This window comes from Sinohyriopsis cumingii, chromosome 1 (assembly GCF_028554795.1).
Source record: "Sinohyriopsis cumingii isolate HCF-2022 chromosome 1, ASM2855479v2, whole genome shotgun sequence".
NCBI classification, from domain to species: Eukaryota; Metazoa; Mollusca; class Bivalvia; order Unionida; family Unionidae; genus Sinohyriopsis; species Sinohyriopsis cumingii.
In genome coordinates, this window is record NC_142961.1 from 177,747,407 (window position 1) to 177,758,960 (window position 11,554).

Consider the following 11,554-nt stretch of genomic DNA (forward strand, 5'->3'; position numbering starts at 1 on the left):
CATGTCAATCTCGTTTTTAGTATAAAGCAACGAATGGGATGGAGGCACACATATGAACCCCCAAAAGACGTCGTTGTCAGTTCGAAAACCAGTTTTCTCAACTTTAAACTAAAGTATGTTATCTGAATGATGCTTATAAAAAGAGTTATTTACTAAACGGCCAACCCAACGCTGATGCGGAGATATCTTTGTTTCGATTATTAGAGCAATATATTGTCACAAGCCATGGATATTTACTTCATCGAGCGGTGTCAAACCCTGGCGCGATTCCGCTAGAAGTCACAAGTTTACCCTAAATTTCTAAAGACTTCTGTACGACTTCAGTTATAAATTATAAGGCCCGACGTGTCCATTCTTTACATAAATTTTACTCGTAATCAACGCAAGATTACAAATCTCACAACTTGCCAAGTATATATCAACTGTAAGGCTTCTCTCCATCAACTTTCCGTAGGTTCAGCAGTTTACGCCGTAGAAACTACGCCACCAATGTACACCACTAGATTTTAATAGGGACTATGGTACGACAGGGACACCTTCATGCGGATCTGACCTGAATTCACTAAATATGAACCATTGCATCATGGAAACTCACTAACACTTCACTATGTGAAGTTTGTTGTTAGTAATGGGCTAATTTTTACGGGCTAAATAAATATATTACATTACCCCGGCCTTTTTAAAAACAAAAAATTCACTCGTCCTCAAGTGTCACAAACGTCTCACTTATTTTGGTCTAATCAAAAGTGATGATTTCCCCTAAAATCAACCCCCAACCCGAATAATGACTAACAACATGATTATATAAGACAAATCTCTGAATCAATGGACTTGTTCCTAATAGCTCATCACTCAGTATCCCCAGCTAAACATTTTTGACTCACTAATTGCTTATAAGTAACCTAAATGTCAACAATAAACACAAATAAACCAAGCTGAATCCAGCATCAAAATGTTCCATTAAGTTACTCTTGTTTAAACTCTTTTATAACAATCCTTAGAAGTCGCTGCAGGAATGATTTCTCTACACATAGGTCTCTAACAATAAGAAAACAAATGCAACACAGGACTGTTCCTCATTACCCGAAAAAAATCAGGTCTGGAGTTTGCATTTCCACCAGGATACACGTTTCCCAATAGATCGTAGCGCATCTGAGCAAAATGTATGTTTCGACTCAGTCTCGGTCAGCTGATCCCATCTTCGTACAACTGACTCATTACTGATGGACCAATGCTACAGCGACTAAACATAGCCATAAGAGAACCTACTGGCAAAAGCAAAAGTTTGGAACATCACGTAATCGACTCAACTATACTGCAGTGTGCAATATCATTACATCATTCTGATAATTAATTATTATGTGCTATGAATAGTCCTTCAGAACTTCCCAAACGGACACTATTCCATCCAAGCAGACCATTCAAAATATGCATGATGAAAACCACATTGAGTCAATACACTGTACGAAGCAATTTCCAAATGGCAAGTCGCTAGCAGGTAAATGACAATGTCACTCAGACACATTCCTGTTACAACGAGATTAGAGAATGTGTTCTTCAAAGAATAACACGTCTCTTACGAACCTCAACATCAAGTCAACCATGGCTTCAACGCCCAAACTGGCCTGGCAACACATTGCCGTCCACATACCTGTGATAGACCTGACACTGCCGTCAGTCAGCTGTTTACAACAAATACTAACTCTACAGGGACAGATAAAAAGTCCACAAACCTACAAACAATCATGTACAAACCACCACCTTTCCTTATCAGTTTAGCTCTGTTTCACTCACAGCACGAGTGAAACATCTGTCTAATTTACCAAACTCTGGTTCCAAGCAGCAAACAACTTCTAAAACTGTTCTGATCTAACACTGCATAAGATTAATTAAAAACAACATATGCATTGGAACAAAAATAGACATCTGTCTTCACATAATCAACTCACTAGAATCACACTATGTATACAGACGATGGGCGCAGATCAATCTGATTTTAACTGCGCGACTTTTGTATCTCATCCCGTTTAACGATTTGTCCTATACTTAGCCAAACTTAAAAATCACTGGGAAACGATTATTATCTACCAATGCAAATTTATATCGCCTTGACAAACGTGCGAAATATCAAATTTTCATGTTTTCATACTGAACGCTTTGCTTTAAATGGTATTTGTATTCAATGAGTCAATATATAGCAGCATAAGAGAACTTTTGTATGTTTTTCTTTTCTAATTGGATAGGTGTTTCACTTCTTCCTAATAGTCACCTACCTTAAATCTTTAGGCAATGAACCGAGAGTGCGTGCATTTCCATCAGATGTATCGTCCTCGCTCAGAGTCGAGGTCACAAGGAACATCACTTTGTCCATTTCGAAAAGTTTTTCAGTGCTTCCAAGCGATACATTTTATGGGGACACGATTCACCCTTTGCAAACAGTGATACCGATCTATCCATTACAGCGCACTATGCACCATTAAAATTCCAACCCCCAATAATTATTTTAATAACCAGGATATCCATATAATAATCCCTAGAATAATCTCTACCAATCAATCTTAACATCAAATAATGTTTTCAATCAGGTGCAAATAAATGTAGAAATTACGTTATTGTTATTGTTGTTATTATTATTGCCATATCTGGTATGTGGTTTCAATCCATTCAGTATAAAGGTTATGAACTTAAATAGAGCGGGTGGTGTTTTGTCAAATAGGCATTCTCTTTAGCGGTTCTGTTCTAGTAGTTTTAAGATTATGCAGGCACGTTCATGAATCAGAAATGCACATAATTTCACGGCCAATAATTCTGATATTTGTTTTTAGTTCATTCGAGCTTATTACTGAGGGAAAATCATTCACTGGGCACAGTTCTAGCTTCCACGTGTCGACAAAATGTTACACGTGCTTCTCGCTTACTCTTTTGAATTTCTGCGCCCTCTAAAACACTCTTTATGTATCATTGTTGTATCATATCCTAGATAACGTATTCAGTCATGGCTGACCATAAGTACTCCAATTAAACATATTTCTTAAGGGCAGATAAATGTATCTACTTTCGCTGACTAAAAAGGCGGTCTATCATCAATATTTATTTATTTATTTATTTATTTATTTATTTATTTATTTATTAAATTTTATAGGACACGTCTTTCTTTCCAAATTGCTAAGGAATAGTCTGTTCTAACCATAATAAAACCAAATCATTTACAAGACTATCGCAGAACAATTCAAACAACCCAATCGTCTTGCCACCAGAAATTGTCTTGTTACAAGACAGGGGTATTTTCTTGACTTAGCGGTGTCAACCCTTCTAATCAATGAAAGACTAAAAATCTCACAACTTGCCTAATATATATCAACTGCACATCTGCATGGATTTTCTTCATCAACTTTCATTACCGTCAGCAGTTCACGCCGTAGAAACTATACAACTATCCCCTAGCACAGGTAACTATTGTAACTACGCCACCTTACGCCAGTCGATTCATAGATAACAGGTACCTTTCGCCAGTACAACTGAATAACATTTGCCACCATGGTTACATAAAGGGTATCTGCTGAGTCCCTATTTATTGATTCCATTGTGTAATTTACCGGTTTCTTACTGTAAATACTGCCACTGCAGTTACACCTCCTACGTCCATCACTAGATTTTAATAGGGACTATGGTACGACAGGGAAACTTTCATGTGGTTTTGACCTGAATTCACTAAAAGTGAAATATGACATCATGGAAACTCACTAACACTTCACTCAGTGACGTTAGCTCCTAATAATCGGCTAATTATTTCGGGCTGAAAAACATTCCAAATGCACCGATTTCCAATAATCAAAAAAGTAATTAACAAAATCTAAGAATTCCTTACAACGGGGCACTATAACCAAATGCGCATACTCAAAATTTATATATATATATATATATATATATATATATATATATATATATATATATATATATATATATATATACACATCAGTTGTTTCAAAATTTGCCAAGCCTTGTTTCACACACACAAAAATATATATTTTAAGATGAGTTAAAAAAAAATCGGGGTAAATCAGTGTACGTTTAAGGCCGCAAATATTTAAAGATGTGCATTTCTTATCTTGTTTGACAGATTTGAAGAAGAAGAAGAAAAAGTAGAAGAAGTGTTGAGTTACAGGATGCTTTCTTATCATACAAATTGAGTACGTCTGATAAAGTGATGCCCGACTGTAGTTTCGATAATATTTAATTTGAAAGATTACGCTGTTTCGTTTACACCGAACTACCAATCTGTTTCAAATTGTAGGATACAATATCTATAATTACCCGTGCGATCTTAATTAAACCTATCTTATGAATCTATGTTGGTAAGGAAAAATACACCCAAGGGTCGGAGTTTGCGTACCGAGTGTCTGTTAGATTTTTATTCTGAGGGTGGAAGCTTTCTTTACCGCAATGAGGCATAATGATTCGCATTTCTCGCATTTTTGACCGAAAAATTAGTGCCGAAGTAAAAAAGGCTTGTTGTGAATATTGCCGTAACTGTCAAACAGCAGAACGCCCATTGCAAATTTACTTACCCTAATAACAGAGCGTAAAAGTTAGGTTTACACAGAAAACTCATTGCAACGTTGAATTACTTTTAGCACATTTTAGATTGCAAAGAACAAACTGCTAAGGGAACGGTAATACACAGTCGAAATTGTACACTGCATGTAGCTTGAGCAATGATACAAACGTGAACAGGTCAAAACATAAAGTTCAATTTTTCCCAAAGATTATTTTAGACAAACAAATTTAACAAAATTGTCCTAGATTTCAACTTTGACCTAGTGTTTATTTACCCTTCAAAAACAACAATGAGAAAAAGATTTTTTTTTTCAAACAAGTCACATCTGTAAAAACAGCTTTTTCTACTCGAAATGGACTAAAGAAGCCGTACATGCAGGTAAGCTGATCAGGGTGAAACTGCATATTGAGAAAGATACAGAGACAGACAGACAGAGAGACATAGACATAGACAGAGAGGGACAAAGAGAGTTACTTCATTATATTTCACTACATCTGGTGTAGCAATTAAGATGCCATGACAGAATGCACGTGACATTTCACCAATCACCATTATGAAGTAAAACGTGTTAAAAATACGACCTTGCTGCAAATTAACACCAATGAAAGGTTTCAGTGTGGCTATCATCTTAGTGACAAAATGGTCTTCCAATGTTATATGGTTTCCATGGCAATAATGAGTGTATTACTGTCTTGGGAATTAATTAAAAATATTTCATTGTTTATGTATTTCCAGTGTTCATGTATCACGTTAGGAAGATCGCAAGTTGACTAAGACAAGAAAGAGTCGAATTACTTGCCCAAGTCAATATTTTTTACGTCAGAAATATACCTATAAATTAATGACTATTAAAGATACAATCCATATTTCATCTTATTTTGTAATCTCAAAGACGCAACGAAACATCCAAACATTAAATAGTTCAGGATCAAAGGTATATCGAGTTCAGGATAAAATGTACAAAGACTATGAAACGTAGTAAAATAAAATGACATTTTTTTAAAGTAAACTTAGATTAGTATCTTGTGGTCAACAATGTGTAACGATAGGATACTTATTTTTATGATTACCTCCCTTAACGAAGCTCTTGCTTGTGGAACCAAAAGGCAGAGAACAGAAGATAACATTAAAATACGATAATCTACTCGGATGATTAAATTACACTGACGAAAGTATGGTTATCCATCATATAAAGACTGATATAATGAAACATCAAATCTGAGATTATTCATACACAGTGACATGAATTTTCCTATGTCTGGTTTGGGGCCAAAAATGTGCTCTGCTTTCTCACTTTGAACGCTAAACAATGCCAAGTCAGATCTCAGGAGAGTAGATTATGAGTTTGTGGTGTTGGTAGATGTCGGCTTTTCTTCGTGTTTGAACACGGAAGTTTGTTGAAAAATAAATCTGGTTCAGTGATAAATATAGTATTTAAATATTAATATATCTTTAAGTGTGTGCTAAAATCCAAGAACACGTTTTCAAGCGTATGATTTGAGTTCAATGATTTGTGAGGGGAAAAAGCTTTGGTAAAGAAATATCAGTGGAGAGTCAATTATTTTAGATGTTACAAAGTTTATGCGGGTTCTATTGAGACTGTTTCTGGATATCTATCATCGTATGGTGTATTTCATCCACTATCGACACTACACCTGGATATCATCCTATGATCGATAACCTTCACTACCGACATTGATACTGGATATCATCCTACGATGTATATATTACACTACCGACACTGATGCTGGATATCATCCTATGATCGATAACCTTCACTACCGATACTGATGCTGGATATCATCCTATGATGTATATATTACACTACCGACACTGCTGCTGGATATCATCCTATGATGTATATCCTACACTACCGACACTGATGCTGGATATCATCCTATGATCGATAACTTTTTCACTACCGATACTGATGCTGGATATCATCATCAGATGTATATATTACACTACAGATACTGATACTGTACATCATCGTATGATGTATATCATTCACTACCGACACTGATGCTGGATATCATTGTATAATGTATATCCTTCACTACCGACACTGCTACTGGATATCATCCTATGATTGATAACCTTCACTACCGACACTGCTGCTGGACATCATCTTATGATGTATATCCTTCACTACCGACACTGCTGCTCGATATCATCGTATGATGTATATCTTCCACTACGGAAACTGCACTGGATATCATCGTATGATGTGTATCCTACACTACCGACACTGATTCTGGATATCATAATACGCTGCATATGCTTCACTAGGAGATTCAAGATATCTGTGCACGTAGTAATTAGTTGACCGTATTAAGAGTGATACGGGCATGTCAATGTATGCGTGTTATGTAAATCAAGTATAATCTGACAAAATTACAAAACTATATTCTAACTACAATGTTTCAAATATTATGTTTGCAGAATATAGTCAGGATAGATTATTTCACATTTTTGTTTCCAAAATCTTTTAAAAAAATTAAAAATTAAATCTAGTTTGTTTTTCATCTCACTACCTTTCTGTCTATTCATGGCACACGCATGTTGTACCAACAGTTGTCGATATCCAAGCACAGCCAAATGTTTTTTTCACCTTATAACTAATAGATATATAATGACTAAATTTTCTCCATCGTTCTATCGTCTAGGTCATACTTGTTGCTTGTTAAACTTAGAACTGAACATCACTTATTGTTACCATAGTTCAGTCAGACGTAAATAAACATTGTCTCATATGTTTTCTGTCACCTTTCCATATAGATTCTGCTGACTTTATTGACATTCTAAAGGCACATGACTTAAAAATTATGATTGAATTTTAACAATCTATAATGGGGCCCCACGTGGCCGAGTCGTCTAAAGCCCTCTCCGTTACGGATCACTGCCATCTCACCTCTGTCTGCGTGGGTTCGAATCTCGGATTCGGCTAAAGTTTCTCGTGGGTCGGTGGTTCTTTCCGGGGTTTTCCCGGGTTCTTCCTCCACCATTAATACTGGCCGCCATGTATAGCCTATCGTGTGCTGAAAAATGGCGTTAAACCCTACAACAACAACAATCTTTAATAGTTCAAAGTATTTTACTGGTGTAAGCCCGCATGGAATATGCACATATTCAAATTAGGATTAGGATACAGATATTAGTGTATAATTAGTCTATTGTAAAGGACTTCAAAGAGAAAATAGAGGAAACCATATAAAGAGGTCACATATCCTTCACTACCAACGCTATATGTATATGACCTAATTACTCTATTTCACGCTTTTATATATATATATATATATATATATATATATATATATATATATATATATATATATATATATATATATATATATATATATAATGTATGTATGTCTTTGAATGGCAAACAATATTTTAAATATGTCATTACTTAAAAAAAGAGTAAAATTGATAGTATTTCACTTTTGCTTTAAACTCATGGTGTTTTTAAATTCCATTATCACGGGAAATTCTGAGTCTAAAATTATACAGGTAATAGTTTATTAAGTAAAGATAAACAACAAAATATGAAATGTAAACGGTGATCTTTAGGAAAACATGTATACATATCACTGGCATGCCCTCTTAGACATAAATAAACGCAATGTTATTTTGCTTTACAATATTGCAAACAATTGTATGTGCTAGTGTCCATAAATATAGGCTACTACATGCACTACCTTGAGAGTGCAGTATATCCATCCGAAAAACCGAGTTCATATTTTCCTATGCAAATGCAGTAACCGTTTTGTTATATGCTCATTTTTTAATTCTATTTAAGGTTTAATTATATAAACAAAAAAACACACCTCAAGAAACAAAGTTACTGAATTTATGACGTATTCTAAACTAAATACACAGCGCAGATTCGTCAGTACACAACAACAATATTAATGCACACATAACTCCGACCACCATAATTTGAACTTGGTCGCACGCTCGACGTCACTTTCGAAAGAAAGTGTCGTTATGTTCTACTAAAAATTGAAATTTAGAGTCATTTTGTGAATCAATGCGCATTAAGACAACTTTGCATTTGGTCTTGAATGAATAGCTTTTGGTATTTTCGTCGATTCTACTAAGTTTTGTGATTAAGGAATGGATTTATCTGTGTCAATTCTACATTAAGTACATTTGATTTGAGAAGCAGGGAAGCAGCGTCTTGACTGATATGCATGCATGTTTCGTTTCTGGTATTGAATGTTTGGAATCATAATGTGAGAAAAATATTAACTCTTTCAATTGTAATTATCAAAGACTCTCTGGAATATAATGTTCATTTCATTTTGAGTGCAGTAAGAAGGATGTTATTGCACTAGGAATGTAGTAGAAATTACAGAACAATTTCGAAATATTTAACCAAGATTTAGAACCTATGACATTGTTCATGTAATTCGGATTTGCAGAACTCAGAAAGCGTATTTTGAGGAAATTCACGATGTAAAACAAACTCAGTACATTTTTGCCATTCTTATTACCAGCTAAAGAAGACAAGTTTATGCCTTGCCATTTGCACGCTGTTTGTAGGGACCCCAGCAATTGTGTGACCTGTCTGTCGTCTGTCGCTAGCCTAAATCTGAAATATTGTATAAAAAAGTTATCGCGGAATATTGTAAAGCATCTGGTATGTGGCAATCCACTAAACAGCTGCTTTAGTTCATTCAGAAACAAATTTAATCATTCAAAACGTAATGCGTCTACTACATGAGTGTACATGATTTGTTTACAAAGTAGTTCCTAATACATTATGCTACTACTGGGCACATGTGTTTTTTTACGCGCGTGCAATGTGAAAGAGATCAATATCATAAAATGTTGCACAGTTCTGGCAATATAAAGTTAACGGAGCATATAATAAGTGATTTTATTATTCACAATTATTTAGAAAATGTCTTTGTTCTGCACTGATTACATGACCTATTTATGTTGATGTACCGTTTAATTGGCTTTAGATTTTCAGTTGCTTATGGAATTGTTGCGTTGCCCATTAAATGTAGATCGACACATACTTAATAACTATATGACGCCATTATTCATCCCAACACTTATTTTTTTCATAAACTGTAACTGTACTCAAGGAATAGTTGCAATGATATAGTATTTATCCAAATATTTGCTATGCAGGGTCGTTTAATTTCATTCATCTTTTTTAGACTGGTTCACTGGAAACAATATGTTCAAAAGTTAGTACAAATGAAATATTTGTCTCCCTTGTTGTTATGAAATTAGAACAAATGCACGGAATTTGCATGGTTGGAAAATTAGTTGCAAATATTCAAACTACATGTTTGCATTTGCTGATTAGGTCATTAAATAAACTGTTGTATAAAACAAAAGTATTCAGAATATGATGTAATGAATTCTGAAATATGGACGACAGCTAGTGTGCTTTGCAATTACAACACATTTTTTGAACCTGATATTATTGAAAGACAACAGAACTTTGTTACCCAGTTGTATTTTGCTGTTGAATTGTTTGTTTATTTATTTAACATTGATCATGACTTCATATGTGATGTTTCCTTCTGTTAAAGTTGTGGCATTTTATTAATTTGTACTGACCAAAAATTTCAAGAACAATGATGCTGTGTTCTAGCTGCTATGGCAACCATATAGAATATTTAATCCCTTGTGAACCCTATCAAACATAATTGCCAACTGTATTATGTTCTGTAATAATTGGTTTTGTTGTATCATCTTTGTGGTGAGAGATAAATGGCAAAGGTATACCATTTAACACTGCATTTTAATTTTTGTTGCTAAACTGGCAACAATTTAATCACTTAAACACAGATAACACGTGACATGTATGCTGAAACAGGTATATTTAGTGTGATATCTTCATTAGCGGTTAATTTTATTAAAATGTTTTAAAAAATCCTTTCTGGTAATTTTCCATATAAGTAAAGCTCAATACTCAAAGGCGTACCTTCTTTACAATGTCGTAAAATAGCGGAAAATAATATTCATCTTTTATAGTTCAAATCTCCAGTTGTGTATTCAGTATTCTGATAATAAATGATCCTTATTTGACCCAAAAGGTAAACTGTTCGTCACCCAAGTTGGTCACGATAAAAAAGTTTTCTCAAACAGTAACGCTCAAGAAAACGTAATTACTACGACTTTCACTCTAGCTGCTAATAATGAAACAAAAAAATGGATGATTACAAAAGTCGATTAATACATGGATAGGGTGTGTATCTGTATAATATCCAACATATTCTACTTTAATTGTGGATTTGACATTTTCACCATAGAATTCTAACTACGTATTTTGTATCTACACATTTTACGAATATAATGTAATGGTTCGTGTTTTTCTGTGTGCCTTTGAATCCAACAACCCGCCCACCAGCTCACGTGTCATTCGTTTTTCGTTGTAATCTTAACATCACCCAATGTATATAATTTTCATGAGGATGTGTACATGAAAACAGAGACTTCATATTCTGCATGTAACAGGTGGGGGAATGTTGTTTTTATTGTTGCTGCTGTTGTTTTGGGTTTAACACCATTTTTCAGCGCATAATAGGCTGTACATGGCGGTTAATACAACTGATAGAGGAAGAACGCGAGAAATCCCCGGTAAGAACCACCGACCAACAGGAAGATACTGACAAAAAAATCTCATCTACCACCGATATGGTGGCCTAGTGGTTAGAGCGTCCGCCTCGGATGCCGGAGGTCGAGGGTTCGATCCTCGGACGAGTCATACCAAAGACTTATAAAAGTGGTACTAACAGCTGCATCGCTAGGCGCTGAGCATTAAGAGGTTAGTGTTAGGACTGGTCGGGCGGGTGTCAGGATAATGTGACTGGGTGGTACATGATGCTACATGTCTGCGGCATGATGCCCCAGTGCTAGACATCACTTTAAACTGCCACACTGCATACATCGTAGCGATCAGACTTGAAAATTGTTAAAGCTACGTAAAAAATCTAAATCACACACACACGTTTCCTCTACCTACATTGGCCG